The sequence below is a fragment of the Lutra lutra genome, chromosome 3 (assembly GCF_902655055.1).
Source record: "Lutra lutra chromosome 3, mLutLut1.2, whole genome shotgun sequence".
NCBI classification, from domain to species: Eukaryota; Metazoa; Chordata; class Mammalia; order Carnivora; family Mustelidae; genus Lutra; species Lutra lutra.
Window position 1 is genome coordinate 116,096,526 of NC_062280.1, and position 17,206 is coordinate 116,113,731.

General features: G+C 37.4%; 1 pseudogene; it reads left to right on the plus strand.

Moving 5' to 3' along the window:
- The first annotated feature begins 960 nt into the window (after positions 1–960).
- Positions 961–1,045, plus strand: LOC125096534 (uncharacterized; annotated as a pseudogene).
- The last annotated feature ends 16,161 nt before the right edge of the window (positions 1,046–17,206 follow it).

Below are 17,206 nucleotides of genomic sequence, written 5' to 3' on the forward strand. Positions count from 1 at the left end.
GATTGGATTATTTGTTCTTTGGGTGTTGAGTTTGCTAAGTTCTTTATAGATTTTGGACACTAGCCCTTTATCTGATATGTCATTTGCAAATATCTTCTCCCATTCTGTCAGTTGTCTTTTGGTTTTGTTCACTGTTTCCTTTGCTGTGCAAAAGCTTTTGATCTTGATAAAATCCCAATAGTTCATTTTTGCCCTTGCTTCCCTTGCCTTTGGCGATGTTCCTATGAAGATGTTGCTGCGGCTGAGGTCGAAGAGGTTGCTGCCTGTGTTCTCCTCAAGGATTTTGATGGATTCCGTTCTCACATTGAGATCCTTCATCCATTTTGAGTCTATTTTCGTGTGTGGTGTAAGGAAATGATCCAATTTCATTTTTCTGCATGTGGCTGTCCAATTTTCCCAACACCATTTGTTGAAGAGGCTGTCTTTTTTCCATTGGACATTCTTTCCTGCTTTGTCGAAGATGAGTTGACCATAGAGTTGAGGGTCCATTTCTGGGCTCTCTATTCTGTTCCATTGATCTATGTGTCTGTTTTTGTGCCAGTACCATGCTGTCTTGATGATGACAGCTTTGTAATAGAGCTTGAAGTCCGGAATTGTGATGCCACCAACTTTGGCTTTCTTTTTCAATATTCCTTTGGCTATCTTCTATTGGTTTTTTAAAGTCTTGTTATGACTTGGTTTTGGTCGATGTATGTTTCTAGGAATTTGTCCCTTTCATTTAGGTTGTCCAGTTTGTTGATATATAAATGTTCATAACATTCTTTTATAAAATTTTTAAAATTAAAAAAAAAATGGTAGTAATATCCCTACTTTCATTTCTCTCTCTCTCTCTTTTTAATCAAGAAGAATTTTCTTTCTCTCTTCTTTTTTAAATTTAAATTCATTAGTTAACATATTTTGTAGTATTGATTTCAGAAGTACAATTTAGTGATTCATCACTTACACTTAGCACCCAGTACTAGCTTTGCACAGTGGCAGTATCATAGCCAATGAAGTTTATCTGAGGCACAATTATTGCTAATTGAAAACTTAACACCCAGTACTTATTCCAACAATTGCCCTCCTTAATGACCATCACCCACTTAGTCCATGCCCCACTGACACTCCCCCAGCAACCCTCAGTTTGTTCTCTGTATTTATGTCTCTTGTGGTTTGCCTCCCTGTTTTATCTTATTTTATTTTTCTTTTCCTTGCCCTATGCTCATCTGTTTTGTTTCTTTAAATTCCACATATGAGCCAAATCATATGGTACTTGTCTTTCCCTAATTGACTTATTTCGCTTAGCATAATACACTCTAGTTCTATCCACATTCTTGCAAATGGTAAGATTTCATGCTTTTTGACCACTGAGTAATAGTCCATTGTATATATAAGCCACATCTTCTTTATCCATTCATCAGTTGATGGACATTGGGGCTCTTTCCACATTTGGGTATTGTGAACGTTGCTGCTATAAATATTGGGATAAATGTGCTCCCTTTGATTCACTATGTTTGCATCCTTTGGATAGATACTTAGTAGCACAATTGCTGGGTCATAGGGTAGCTCCATTTTTAACTTTTCGAGGATCCTCCATACTGTTTTCCAGAGTGGCTGCACCAATTTACACTCTCACCAACAGTATAAGAGTATTCCCTTTTCTCTGCATGCTTGCCAACATCTCTTGTTTCCCAAGTTGATCATTTTAGCCATTCTGACAGGTGTGATGTGGTATCTCATTGTGTTTTTTATTTTTATTTCCCTGATACTGAGTGATGTTGAGCAACTTTTCATATGTCTATTAGTCATCTGGATGTCTTCTTTGGAAAAGTGTCTATTCATTAATTTCTTAACTAGATTATTGATTTTTTGGGTGTTGAGTTTGAAAAGTTCTTTATAGATTTTGGATAATCCTTTATTTGATATGTCATTTGCAAATAACTTCTCCCATTCTGTAGGCTGCCTTTTAGGGTTTGTTGTTGTTGTTGTTGTTTTTATTTTTTATAAACATATAATGTATTTTTATCCCCAGGGGTACAGGTCTGTGAATCGCCAGGTTTACACACTTCACAGCACTCACCATAGCACATACCCTCCCCAATGTCCATAACTTCACCCCCCTCTCCCAACCCCCTCCCCCCAGCAACCCTCAGTTTGTTTTGTGAGATTAAGAGTCTCTTATGGTTTGTCCCCCTCCCAATCCCATCTTGTTTCATGTACTCTTCTCCTACCCCCTTAACCCCCCTATGTTGCATCTCCACTTCCTCATATCAGGGAGATCATATGATAGTTGTCTTTCTCTGATTGACTTATTTCGCTAACCATGATACCCTCTAGTTCCAACCACATTGTCGCAAAAGACAAGATTTCATTTCTTTTGATGGCTGCATAGTATTCCATTGTGTATATATACCACATCTTCTTTTTCCATTCGTCTGTTGATGGACATCTAGGTTCTTTCCATAGTTTGGCTATTGTAGACATTGCTGCTATGAACATTGGGGTCCACGTGCCCCTTCGGATCACTACGTTTGTATCTTTAGGGCAAATACCCAGTAGTGCAATTGCTGGGTCATAGGGTAGTTCTATTTTCAACATTTTGGGGAACCTCCATGCTGTTTTCCAGAGTGGTTGCACCAGTTTGCAATCCCACCAACAGTGTAGGAGGGTTCCCCTTTCTCCACATCCTCGCCAGCATCTGTCATTTCCTGACTTGTTAATTTCAGCCATTCTGACTGGTGTGAGGTGATATCTCATTGTGGTTTTGATTTTTATTTCCCTGATGCCGAGTGATATGGAGCACTTTTTCATGTGTCTGTTGGCCATCTGGATGTCTTCTTTGCAGAACTGTCTGTTCGTGTCTTCTGCCCATTTCTTAACTAGATTATTGGTTTTTTGAGTGTTGAGTTTGAAAAGTTCTTTATAGATTTTGGATAGTCCTTTATTTGATATGTCATTTGCAAATAACTTCTCCCATTCTGTAGGCTGCCTTTCAGTTTTGTTGATTGTTTCTTTCTCTGTAAAGAAGGTTTTTATCCTGAAGAAGTCTCAGTTGTTCATTTTTGCTTCCATGTCCCTTGCCTTTGATGATATGTTAAGTAAAAAGTTGGTGTGGCCAAGGTAAAAGAGGTGCTGCCTGCTTTTTCCTCTAGGATTTTGATGAATTCTTGTCTCACATTTAGGCTTTTCATCCATTTTGAGTTTATTTTTGTGTACAGTGTAAGAAAGTGGTCCAGTCTCTTCTTTTACATGGTGCTGTCCATTTTCCCCAACACCATCTGTTGAAGGAACTGTCTTTTTTCCATTGGATATTCTTTCCTGCTTCATTGAAGATTAGCTGGCCATAAAGTTGTGAGTCCATTTATCAGTTCTCTCTTCTGTTCCACAGGTTTTAGTGTCTGTTTTTGTGCCAATACCATACTGTCTTGTTGATTATGGTTCGATAATACAGCTTGAAGTCTGGAATTGTGATGCCACCAACTTTGGCTTTCTTTTTCAACATTCCTGTGGCTATTTGGGGTCTTTCCTAGTTCCATATAAATTTTAGAATAGTTTGTTGTAGCTCTGTGAAAAAATGCTGATGGTATTTCAATAGAGATTGGATTGAATGTGTAGATTGCTTTGGGCAACATAGACATTTTAACATTTGTTCTTCCAATCCATGAGCATAAACTATTTTTCCATTTTTTGCTGTCTTTTTCAACTTCTTTCATAAGTGTTCTTAGTTCTCAGAGTCCAGATCGTTTACTTCTTTGTTTAGGTTTATTTCAAGGTATCTTATGATTTTTGGTGCAATTGTAAGTGGGATAGATTGATTCCTTGAGTTCTCTTTTTGCTTCTTCATTGTTGGAATATAGAAATGCAACAGACTTCTGAATGTCGATTTTATACCTTGCCACTTAGCTGAATTCCTGTATCAGATCTAGCAATTTTCTGGAGGAGTCTTTCAGGTTTTCCACATAGAGTATCATATCATCTGTGAAGAATGAAAGTTTGACTTCTTCATTGCCAATTTGGATGCCTTTTATTTCCTTTTGTTGTCTGATTGCTGAGGCTAGGACTTCCAGAACTATGTTGAACAACAGTGGTGAGAGTGGACATCCCTGTCATGTTCCTGACCTCAGGGCAAAAACTATATGTATTCATTTGGGGATCATACTAGCTGTTAAGTCTTTCATATAAGACCTTCATGATAAATGACCCTTCTATCCTAATTTCATTTCCTATTTTATTACCTTGAGTATTCTTTTTCTTCCTGATCCACCTAGAGATTTGTCAATTTGGTTAATGTTTTCAAAGAACAAAATTTTTGTTTTGTTGACTTTTTCTATTATTTTTCTATTTTCTACTTTATTTATAACTAAAGTTTTTTTTCAATGTTCCAAAATTCATTGTTTATGTATCACACCTAGTGCTCCATGCCATACGTGCCCTCCTTAATACCCACCACCAGGCTCACCCATCCCCCACCTCTCCCCTCTAAATCCCTCAGTTTGTTTCTTGAGTTCACAGTCATGGTTCATCTCCCCCTCCTGATTTGCCCCAATTCACTTTTCCTTTCCTTCTCCTAGTGTCTTTCATGTTATTCCTTATGTTCCAAAAGTAAGTGAAACCATATGATAATTGACTCTCTGTGCTTGGCTAATTTCACTCAGCATAATCACCTCCTGTGCCGTCCATGTTGATACAAAAGTTGGGTATTCATCCTGATGGCTGAGTAATATTCCATTGTATATATGGACCACATCTTTATCCATTTGTCTGTTGGCTCTTTCCACAGTTTGGTGATTGTGGACATTGCCACTAAGAACATTGGGGTAGAGATGGCCCTTCTTTTCACTACATCTGTATCTTTGGGGTAAATACCCAGTGTGCAATTGTATAGTCATAAGGTAGCTCTATTTTTAACTTTGTTAAAAGTTTTCCAAAGTGGCTGCACCAACTTGCATTCCCACCAACAGTGTAAGAGAGTTCTCCTTTCTCCACAACCTCTCCAACATTTGTTGTTTCCTGTCTTGTTAATTTTGGCTATTCTGACTGGTGTAAGGTGGTATCTCAATGTGGTTTTAATTTGAATTTCCCTGATGGCTAATGATGGTGAACATTTTTTCATGTGCCTGTTAGCCATTTGTATGTCTTCGTTGGAGAAGTGTCTATTCATGTCTTCTGCCCATTTTTGGGACATGATTATCTGCTGATTGGGTGTTGAGTTTGAGGAGTTCTTTATAGATCTTGGATGTCAGCCCTTTGTCTGTAGTGTCATTTGTGAATACCTTCTCCCATTCTGTGGGTTGCCTAATTGTTTTGTTGACTGTTTCCTTTGCTGTGCAGAAGCTTTTGATCTTGATGAAATCCCAAAAGTTCATTTTCGCTTTTGTTTCCTTTGCCTTTGGAGATGTGTCTTGAAAGAATTTGCTTCTTTCATTGAAGCCAGTGTCAAAGAGGTTACTGCCTATGTTCTCCTCTAGGACTTTGATGGATTCCTGTCTCACGTTGAGGTCTTTCATCCATTTTGAGTTTATCTTGGTGTATAGTGTAAGAGAATGGTTGAGTTTCACTATTCTATACATAGCTGTCCAGTTTCCCCAGCACGATTTATTGAAGAAACTGACTTTTTTCCCCCGGGATATTTTTTCCTGCTTTGTCAAAGATTATTTAACCATAGAGTTGATGGTCCATATCTGGGCTCTCCACTCTGTTCCATTGGTCTATGTGTCTGTTTTTGTGCCAGTACCATGCTGTCTTGGTGATCACAGCTTTGTAGTAAAGGTTGAAATCAGGCAACGTGATGCCCCTAGCTTTAATTTTTTTTTTCAACATTTACATGGTGATTCAGGGTCTTTTCTAGTTCCATACAAATTTTAGGACTGTTTGTTCTAGCACTTTGAAAAATGCCAGTGGAATTTTGATCAGGATGGCATTGAAAGTATAGATTGCTCTAGGCAGTATAGACATTTTAACAATGTTTATTCTCCTGATCCATGAGCATGGAATGGTCTTCCATCCCTTTGTGTCTTCTTCAATTTGAAAGAAATTGAGTGTTCTGTAGTTCCTTGAGTACAGATCCTTTACCTCTTTGGTTAGGTTTATTCCCAGGTATCTTATGGTTCTTGGTGTTATAAAAAACAGAATTGATTCTCTAATTTCCTTTTCTATATTTTCATTGTTACTGTATAAGAAAGCAACTGTATCACACCTAGTGTTCTTAGTTCTCAGAGTCCAGATCGTTTATTTCTTTGTTTAGGTTTATTCCAAGGTATCTTATGATTTTCTCTTCTCATTTAGTGCCCTGAATATGTCTTGCCATCCCTTCTGGCTTGCCAGGTTTCTGTGGACATGTCTCACATTATTCTGATGCACCTTCCTCTGGATATAAGGAATCTCTCCCTGTAGCTGCCCTTAGAACCTCTTGTCTAAAATTATGATTTGTGAATTTCACAATCAATTGTCTTGATGTCTTTCTAGATTCGTTGATCTTGGTGGGTGTCCTTTCTGCCTCTAGGACATGAATACTTTTTCCATTCCCTCAGACTGGGGATATTTTCATCCAGAATTTGTTCATTTATATCTTCTAGTCTTCTCTTTTTCTCCACCACCTCAGGGATCCCAGTAATTCTGATGTTGGAATGTTCTGTGTCATTTATTTCCCTAACTCTGTTTTCATAGCTTCTAAGCTGTTTGTTCCAGGCCTCCTCCTGATCATTTTTCTCTGTCAGCTTGTCTTCTAGATCACTAATTCTATCTTCTGCCTCAGTTACCCTAGCTATTAGAGTATTTATATTAGATTGGGTCTAATTGATAGCATTTTTTAACTTCTGCCCAATTGGCTCTCACTTCCACCCTTAGAGATTTTATGTTGTCACTAATGGTTTTCTCCAACCTAGCCATTGATTGGATAATTGTTATCCTGAATTCCCTTTCTGACATACTATTTATGTCCATACCCAATAGTTCTGTGAGAGAGGACACAGTCTCTGAATTTTTCCTCTGTTGGGTATTCCACCTCCTAGTCATTTTGGTGAGAGGTGGTTGAGGAAATGTATAGCTGAATATATCAACCACAATTCAGGCAAAGTGCACCCTCACCACTGATGTCTTCTGCCCCTGTAGAGATCCAGAGGTGTATAATCCTACATCTCAGCCTGATTTTATGGGTGTTCAGACTATTCAGTAGATATTTAGCTCACTTTAGGGGACCGGTTGAAACAGGGTCTCCTACTTCACCATCTTGCCCAATAGATGAATTTTCAAAGCACATGATCATCTCAGCTGATGCAGGAAAAGTATTTGAAAAATTAAAAATCATTTTATGATTAAAAAAATACTGAATATACTAGGTATAGAAGAAAACTTCCTTAATATGATAAGGAGATTTTATTAAAAACTCACAGCTAATATCACCCTCAAAGGTAAAAGTCTGAGATCTTGTCCCCTAATATCAGGGACAAGAAAAGATGCCACATTTACCCCTTATTTTCAGTGTAGTATTGGAAAACTTAGACAGAGAAATTAGTCAAGAAAAATAAGTGAAATACATCCAAATTGGAAGAAAAAAATATTTCTGTTCTAGATGACATGATTTTATATAAAGAAAATTCTGAAGAGTCACAAGATAACAAAACTAATAAATTAATTCACAAAATTACAAGATACAAAGTCAACACATGAATATCAGTTCCATTTCCATAACTAAAAATGAAAAATCCAAAACAGAAATTAATTAAATAATTCCATTTACCATAGCATAAAAAATAAAATACTTAGGAATAAATTTAACCATGGAGGCAAAAGAATTTTATAATGAAAAGCTACAAAACATTGCTAAAAGAAATTTTAAGATATTTTTCTAGATATGTCTCAGGAGGCAAGGGAACTAAAAGTGAAAATAAACTATTGGGACTCCATCAAAATAAAAAGCTGCTGCACAGTGAAGGAAACAATCAACAAAACTAAAAGGCCACCTACTGAATGAGAAAAGATATTTGCAAATGACATAACAAATAAAAGATTATTACCCAAAACATAAAAAGAACTGATAAAACTCAACACCCCCAAAACAAATATTCCCATTAAAGAATGGGTAGAAGATATAATAGACATTTCTCCAAAGAAGATACACAGTTGGCCAATAGACACATGAAAAGATGCTTCACATCACTCATCATCAGGGAACTTCAAATCAAAACTACAGTGAAGTATCACCTGACGTCTTTCCGAATGGCTAAAATCAACAACATGAGAAACAGGTGTGGGTGAGGTTGTGAAGGAAAAGGAATCCTCTTGCATTGTTGGTGGGAATGCAAACTTGTGCAGCCACTCTGGAAAACAGTATGGAGCTTCCTCAAAAAATTAAAAATAGAACTATCCTATGATCCAGTAATCACACTACTGAGAATTTACCCCCAAAATACAAAAACACAAAATCAAAGGGATACATGCACCCCTATGTTTATTGGAGCATAATTTACAATAGCCAAATTATGGAAGCAGACCAAGTATCCATGGGTAGATGAATGAATAAAGAAGAGGTGGTATTTATGGACAATAGGACTACAATGGAGTATTACTCAGCCATAAAAAAGGATGAAATGTTGCCACTTGTAACATGGATGGAGCTAGAGTGCATTATGCTAAGCAAAATAAGTCAGTCAGAGAAAGACAAATACCGTATGTTGCACTCATATGTGGAATTTAAGAACCAAATGAGCAAAGAAAAAAATAAGAGAGAGAGAGCAAAAGAGAGAAACAAACCAAGAAACAGACTGTTAATTATAGAAAACAGATGGTTAACAGACAGGAGGTCGGAGGGGGGCTGAGTGAAATAGGTGATGGGGATCCAGAGTACACTTATCATGATGAGCACTGAGTAAGATAAGGAACTGTTGAATCACTGTTTTGAACACCTGAAACTAATAAAACATTGTATGTTAACAATACTGGAATTAAAATTAAAAACTTAATAAAAGCTTTAAAAATGAACAACTATGGCACAGATGGAATTAGGGTGTATTAAGCTAAGCAAAATAAGTCAGTCAGAGAAAGACAAATATTATTTCACTCATATGTGGAATTTAAGAAACAAAACAGATTAATATAGGGGAAGGAAAGGAAAAAATAAAATAAGATAAAAACAGAGAGGAAAACCATAAGAGATTCTTAGCTCTAGAGAACAAACTTGAGGGTTACTGAAAGGGAGGTGGGTAGGGGATGGGGTAATTGGGTGTTGGGCATTAAGGAGGGCACTTGATATAATGAGCACTCGGTGTTATAAGCAACTGATGAATCACTAAACCCTATCCTGAACCTAGTAATACACTATATGTTAACTAAGTTTAATTTAAATTTTTTAAAATGTAAAACAATGAATAAGATCTTCTTTAACTTACATTGTTGTTTTTTTTTTTTCTCCTTGAATTTATTTTTCCACTCCATGTCCTTGGCAAGATTTTGTTCTGCAGTCCCATCTTTTTACTGATATCCTTGTCATAGGCATTCTCAGGCAGGTTAGTTTTATAGAGGATGTGTATGGAAATTAAGAATATGGGCCCACCAGAGTGAAGATTGGGAATCCGGGTGTGACTCACACCAGTATGAAATTGTCAGCTTCCCCAAGTCAGGGGCAGAAGGGCAGACAGGGGCAACCAAGGTGGGAATCAGTAAAGCAGGGGGATGAGGGCAGAAGAAAGTCAGATATAGCTGATTTCTGGCAGAAATAAGCCTAGGGAAAAGACAGAGGAGGCTAGGATGAAGGTGAAGAACCACATGGGCTGGAGTGTGGAAGCTTGGACTTACTAGGCCCAGGTCAGAGGATGTGTGGTGCTAGAATGAGGAGGAGACACAGGTGGTAGGAAAAGATGAGAAGAATCAGGAGACTGAGGGCTCTTAAGAGCCTTTTGGAAAAAAAAGGAAGAAGAGAAGGCTCAGTTAAAACAACATCTGTCTGAGGCTTACATTGTGCATTTGTGTTTCTGTTAGCATGTGCATTTCTATGCATGATGGCAAATGAGTTAGTGTTGCATTTTCAAAATGAATCTTCTGTGAATGTCCACAGAGATGACAGAGGAGAAAATCTTGGATGTATTTTACTTAATAAGCAAGAGTATTTATACCACTTATGTTCAGAGAAGGAAATTTTTAACAAAAATAGTGAGGTGGGAGTGCCTGGGTGGCTCAGTGGGTTAAGCCTCTGCCTTTGGCTCAGGTCATGATCTCAGGGCCCTGGGATCAAGCCCCACATAGGGCTTTTTGCTCATCAGGGGGCTTGCTTCCCTCTCTGTCTCTGCCTGCCTCTCTGCCTGCTTGTGATCTCTCTCTCTCTGTCAAATAAATAACTAAAATCTTAAACAAAACAATCTATAAGTAGAATTTTTTTAAAAATTTTAAAAATAGTGAGGTGATAGTGGGTTAATTATAACACAGTTGGTGAGCAAATTTAATTTCCTGAAACAAATACGGTTTATAACTTGGAATGAGTTGACACAATTTTCAATTGCAAACATTCTGAGAAATGCAGTTTCCTATAATAATCATCCAGGGTCTCAAGGGTACAAGTTACAGATCATGGGACCTGAATATAGATGTAATAATCATTGTTATTACTGGGGACTCCCTTGTTCTTCATAAAAATGATGCAGCTGATGTATCAACTTTATCATGACAGAATGGAAAAAAAAAACACTAAAATTGACCTTAAATAGGTTCTTCACCCTATGAATTAATATTTGTCAATTTCCTGAACCAGTGCTTGACTTATAGTTAGTACTGCATAAAAGTTTATTAAATAAAATAAAATAAAATAATAAAATATTTACAAGACAAGATTTTTATCCCTTGCATTGTAATAGTAGCTAGTAAGTATTTCCCAACCTTCTTAATTTTTTTTTTCAAAGGGTTGGTGTCATGGACTGAACTGTTTTCTTTCTTCTCCCCACTAAATTAATATTTTGAAGCTCTAACTCCATTTATGACTATATTTGGAGATAGAGCCTTTAAAGAGATAATTAAAGTAAAATTGAGGCTCTTAGGCTAGGGTTCCAATCCAATCTGGCTGATGTCCTTTTAAGAAGAGAAAGAGGTACATGGGCTATGTGTGCACAGAGGAAAGACATGTGAGAACACAGGCAGAAGACAGCTATGCATAAGCCAAGGAGAGAGGACTCAGGAAAAACCAAACCTGTCCTCACTTTGATTTTGGACTTCCAGTGTCCAGGCTAAGAAAATAAATTTTTAGGCCACCTAGTCTGTGGTGTTTTTTTATCGCAGCTTGAACAGACTGAAACAGCTGGCCCTCCCAAAAGTACACAACATGTAAATCCCTTTTTCCACTCTCTCAGGTTTTCTCTTCAAATATTACACTAACAATGAAGCAAAAGACAAAGAAATCAAGGAATAGATCCCATTTACAATGGCATTGAAAATCATAAGATACCTAGGAAAAAACCTAAGCAAAGAGGTAAGGATCTGTACTCTGAAACCTACAGAACACGAAAGAAATTGAGGAAGACACAAAGAAATGGAAAAACATTGCATGCTTATGGATTGGAAGAACAAATATTGTTAAAATGTCTATGCTACCTAGAGCAATCTACACATCCAATGCAATCCCTATCAAAACATCATCAACTTTTTTCACAGAGCTGGAACAAACAATCTTAAAATTTGTATGGAACCAGAAAAGACTTGAATAGTCAAAGAAATGTAGAAAAAAGAAAACCAAAGCTGGGGGCATCACAATTCTGACTTCAAGCTATATTACAAAGCTATAATCATCAAGAAGTATGTTACTGCCAAAGAATAGACACATAGACCAATGGAACAGACTAGAGAACCCAGAAATGGACCCTCAACTCTATGGTACACTGATCTTCAACAAAGCAGGAAAGAATATCCAATGGGAAAAACTGTCATTTTTCAAACTCAACACCCAAAAAACAACAAATCCAGTCAATAAATGGGAAGAAGACATGAACAGACATTTCTCAAAAGAAGACATACAAATGACCAACAGACACATGAAAAGATGTCCCACATCACTCGACATCAGGGAAATACAAATCAAAACCACAATGAAATACCATCTCACACCTGTCAGAATAGCTAAATGACCAACTCAAGAAACAACAGATGTTGACAAGCATGCAGAGAAAGGAGAACAGTTTTACACAGTTGGTGGGAGTGCAAACTGGTGCAGCCACTCTGGAAAACAGTATGAAAGTTCCTCAGAAAGTTAAAAATAGACCTACTTTTTGACCCAGCAATTGCACTTCTAGGCATTTATCCAAAGAATACCAACATAGTGATTTGAAGGGACCCACACACCCTAATGTTTATAGCAACAATGTCCACAATAGCCAAACTATGGAAAGAGCCTAGATACCCATCAACAGATGAATGGATAAAGAAGTGGTATATATAGGGAGAGGAGTCAAGATGGCGGAGAGGTAACAGACTGAGACAACATCAGGTAGCAGGAGATCAGCTAAATACCTTATCAAACCACTGTGAACATCTACAAATCCAACAGGAGGTCAAAGAGAAGAAGAGCAGCAATTCTAGAAACAGAAAATTGATGACTTTCTGAAAGGTAGGGCTGGTGAAGAAGTGAATCCAAAGCAATGGGAAGATTGATCGCAGGGCGAGGGGCCAGGTCTCGGCCATCAGTGGAGCAATGGAGCACAAAATCAGAACTTTAAAAGTCTGGTTCACCGAGGGACACTGCTCCAGAGGCTAAGCCAGGATGAAGCCCATGCAAGGACAGCATGGCCTCAGGTCCTGTGGGGTCACAGAAGGATCAGGGCTGTCTGAGTGTCTCAGAACTCACAGGCATTAGAGCGGGAAAGCCGGCTACAGAGTTTGTTTGTTGAACAAAGCCAAGGGGTGATCTCTCAACTCAGGGTTACCTTAAATCGTGATCTGTGGCACAGACCACTGCTCTGTGAGCAGGGACCCCACAAGATCTGTGGAGACCCCCTGGAGGAACTCAGGGATCTGTGGGGTTCAGAGACTGCAGGTGGGGCTGTGTGCCAGACAGAGAAGCTTGGTCATAGGCTGGGTGAGCTTGGAGCATGGCTGGAGGTCAGGGAGATGGGAATGATTGAGCACTTTTCTTTGAGGATGCACTGAGGAATGGGGCCCCCAAGCTCTCAGCTCCTCTGGGCCAGAGATTGGGAGGCTGCCATTTTCATTCATGTCCTCCAGAACTGTACACAAAGCTCTCAGGGAAAAAGCTCCCGAAAGTGAACATGAGCAGATTACTTAGCCTGGCCCCTGGGAAGGGTGGTGCAATGCCACCTTGGGCAAAGACTCTTGAGAATCACTACAACAGGCCCCTCCCCCAGAAGATCAACAAGAAATCCAGCCAAGACCAAGTTCATTTACCAAGGAGAACAGTGGAATTCCAGAAGAGGAGAAAGCAAAGCATGGAATTCATGGCTTTCTCCCCATGATTCTTTAGTCTTGCAGAGTTAATTAATTTTTTAAATTTTATTTTGTTTTCTGCTAATTTTTTTTAACTTTTACCCTTTCTTCTTTTAAAATTTTTTAACTAGTTCATCTTAACAATACCTTTCATAAAAAAAATCTTTTTTGAAACTTCATTACTGTAGTCATATTTTATCCTTCGTTGTATCTAACTTTATTTTTTATATACACATAGGGTTCTTTCTTCTAAAAAAATATGGGGTACAACTTCTTCTAATAGATCAAAATATACCCTAAATCTAGCATAGGGCTTTGTTCTAGTCTCCAGCCTAAGAAAATTCTCTCCACTTTCTTTTTCGTTATTCTCCCAACAAACTTAATTTATCAAATAAATAGAAAAAAAATTTTAGAAAATTTTTAGAAAAAAAATTTTAGAAAATTTTAGGAAAAAAATTATTTTTTAGAAATAAAAATTTCTAGAAATTTTTAGAAAATTTTTTTAGAAAAAATTTTTAGAATTTTTTTTAGAAAAAAATTATTAATTTTCATCTTTATAGTCATATTCCATTCCTTCATTGCATTTACCCTTGTATATGTGTTTCATTCTTTAAAATTTTGGGAGGTAGTTTCTTCTAGGAGACCAAAATACTCCCCAAATTAAATGGGTGACCCTGTTCTATTCACCAGTCTAATATATATATATATATATATATATATATATATATATATTTTCTTTTTTATATTTTTTCTTTATTTGTTTGCTTTTTAAAAAAATTTTTTCCTGAACTTCTTTTAACCCCTTTTCTTCCCCCCACGATTTGGGGTCTCTTCTGATTTGGTTAAAGCACATTTCCTGGGATCTTTGCCACCTTTTTAGTATTTTATTCACTCTTTCATATATTTTTATTGGGGTAAAATGACAAGGCAGAAAAACTCACCACAAAAAAAAAGAACAAGAGCCAATACTGAAGGCTAGGGTCCTCATCAATACAAACATTGGTAATATGTCAGATCTAGAGTTCAGAATGATGATTCTCAAGGTGCTACCTGGGCTTGAAAAAGGCATGGCAGATATTAGAGAAACCCTGTCTGGAGAAATAAAAGCTCTTCCTGGAGAAATTAAAGAACTAAAATCTAGCCAAGTTGAAATAAAAAAAGCTATTAATGAGGTGCAATAAAAAATGGAGGCTCTTACTGCTAGGATAAATGAGACAGAAAAGAGAATTAGCGATATAGAAGACCAAATGACAGAGAACAAAGAAGCAGAGCAAAAGAGAGACAAACAACTACTGGACCATGAGGAGAGAAGTCGAGATAAGTGATACCATAAGATGAAACAACATTAGAATAATTGGGATTCCAAGAAACGAAGAAAGAAAGAGGGGAGCAGAAGGTATGTTGGACAGAATTATGGTAGAGAATTTCCCTAATAGGGTAAAGGGAATGAGCATCAAAACCCAGGAGGTACAGAAAATCCCCCTCAAAATAAATAAGAATAGGTCCACACCCCCATCATCTAATAGTAAAATTTACAATTCTTAGTGACAAAGAGAAACTCCTGAAAGCAGCCCAGGAAAAGAAGTCTGTAACATACAATGGTAAAAATATTAGATTGGCAGGAGACTTATCCACAGAGACCTGGCAGGCCAGAAAGAACTGGCATGATATATTCAGAGCACTAAATGAGAAAAACATGCTGCCAAGAATATAATATCCAGCTAGGCTATCATTGAAAATAGAAGGAGAGATTAAAAGCTTCCAGGACAAACCAAAACTAATAGAATTGGTAAAGACCAAACCAGCTCTACAGGAAATATTGAAAGGGGTCCTCTAAGCAAAGAGAGACCCTAAAAGTAGTAGATCAGAAAGGAACAGAGACAATATACAGTAATAGTCATCTTACAGGCAATACAATGGCACTAAATTCATATCTCTCAATAGTTACCCTGAATGTTAATGGGCTAAATGCCCCAATCAAAAGACACAGGGTATCAGAATGGATAAAAAAAACAAAACCTATCAATATGCTGTCCACAAGAAACTCATTTTAGACCCGGAGATACCTCCAGATTTAAAGTGAGAGGGTGGAAAACAATTTACCATGCTAACGGACATCCAAAGAAAGCTGGAGTGGCAATCCTTATATCAGATCAATTAGATTTTAAGCCATAGATTATAATAAGAGATGAGGAAGGACTCTATATCATACTCAAGGGTCTGTCCAACACGAAGATCTAACAATTTTAAATATGTATGCCCATAACATGGGAGCAGCCAACTATATAAACCAATTAATAACAAAATCAAAGAAACACATTGGCAATATTACAACAATAGTAGGGGACGTTAACACTCCCCTCCTGAAATGGACAGATCATCCAAGCAAAAGATCAATAAGGAAATAAAGGCCTTAAATGACACACTGGACCAGATGGACATCACAGATGTATTCAGAACATTCCATCCCAAAGCAACAGAATACACATTCTTCTCTAGTGCACATGGAACATTCTCCAGAATAGATCACATTCTCGGTCCTAAATCAGGTCTCAACCGGTATCAAAAGATTGGGATCATTCCCTGCATATTTTCAGACCACAATGCTCTGAAGCTAGAACTCAGTCACAAGAGGAAATTTGGAAAGAACCCAAATACATGGAGACGAAACAGCATCCTTCTAAAGAATGAATGGGTCAACCAGGAAATTAAAGAAGAATTGAAAAAATTCATGGAAACAAATGATAATGAAAACACAACAGTTCAAAATCTGTGGGACACAGCAAAGGAAGTTCTGAGAGGAAAATATATAGCAGTACAAGCCTTTCTCAAGAAATAAGGAAGGTCTCAGGTACAGAACCTAACCCTACACCTAAAGGAGCTGGAGAAAGAACAAGAAAGAAACCCTAACCCCAGCAGGAGAAGAGAAATAATAAAGATCAGAGCAGAAATCAGTGAAATAGAAGCCAAGAAAACAATAGAACAAATCAACAAAACTAGGAGCTAGTTCTTTGAAAGAATTGATAAGATTGATAAACCCCTGGCCAGACTTATCAAAAAGAAAAGAGAGAGGACCCAAATAAATAAAATCATGAATGGAAGAGGAGAGATCACAACCAACACCAAAGAAATACAAACAATTATAAGAACATACTATGAGCAACTCTATGCCAGCAAATTTGACAATCTGGAAGAAATGGATGCATTCTTAGAGACATATCAACTACCACAACTGAACCAGAAAGAAATAGAAAACCTGAACAGACACATAACCAGTAAGGAGATTGAAACAGTCATCAAAAATCTCCAAACAAACAAAAGCCCAGGGCCAGACGGCTTCCCGGGGGAATTCTACCAAATATTTAAAGAAGAATTAATTCCTATTCTCCTGAAACTGTTCCAAAAAAATAGAAATGGAAGGAAAACTTCCAAACTCATTTTATGAGGCCATCGTCACCTTGATCCCAAAACCAGACAAAGACCCCATCAAAAAATAGAATTACAGACCAATATCCTTGATGAACACAGATGCAAAAAAATCTCACCAAAATACTAGCCAATAGGATCTGACAGTACATTAAAAGGATTATTCACCACGACCAAGTGGGATTTATTCCAGGGCTACAAGGTTGGCTCAACATCCACAAATCAATTGATGTGATACAATACATTAATAAAAGAAAGAACAAGAACCATATGATACTCTCCATAGATGCTGAAAAAGCATTTGACAAAGTACAGCATCCCTTCCTGATCAAAACTCTTCAGACTGGTGGGATATAGGGCACATACCTCAGTATCATCAAAGCCA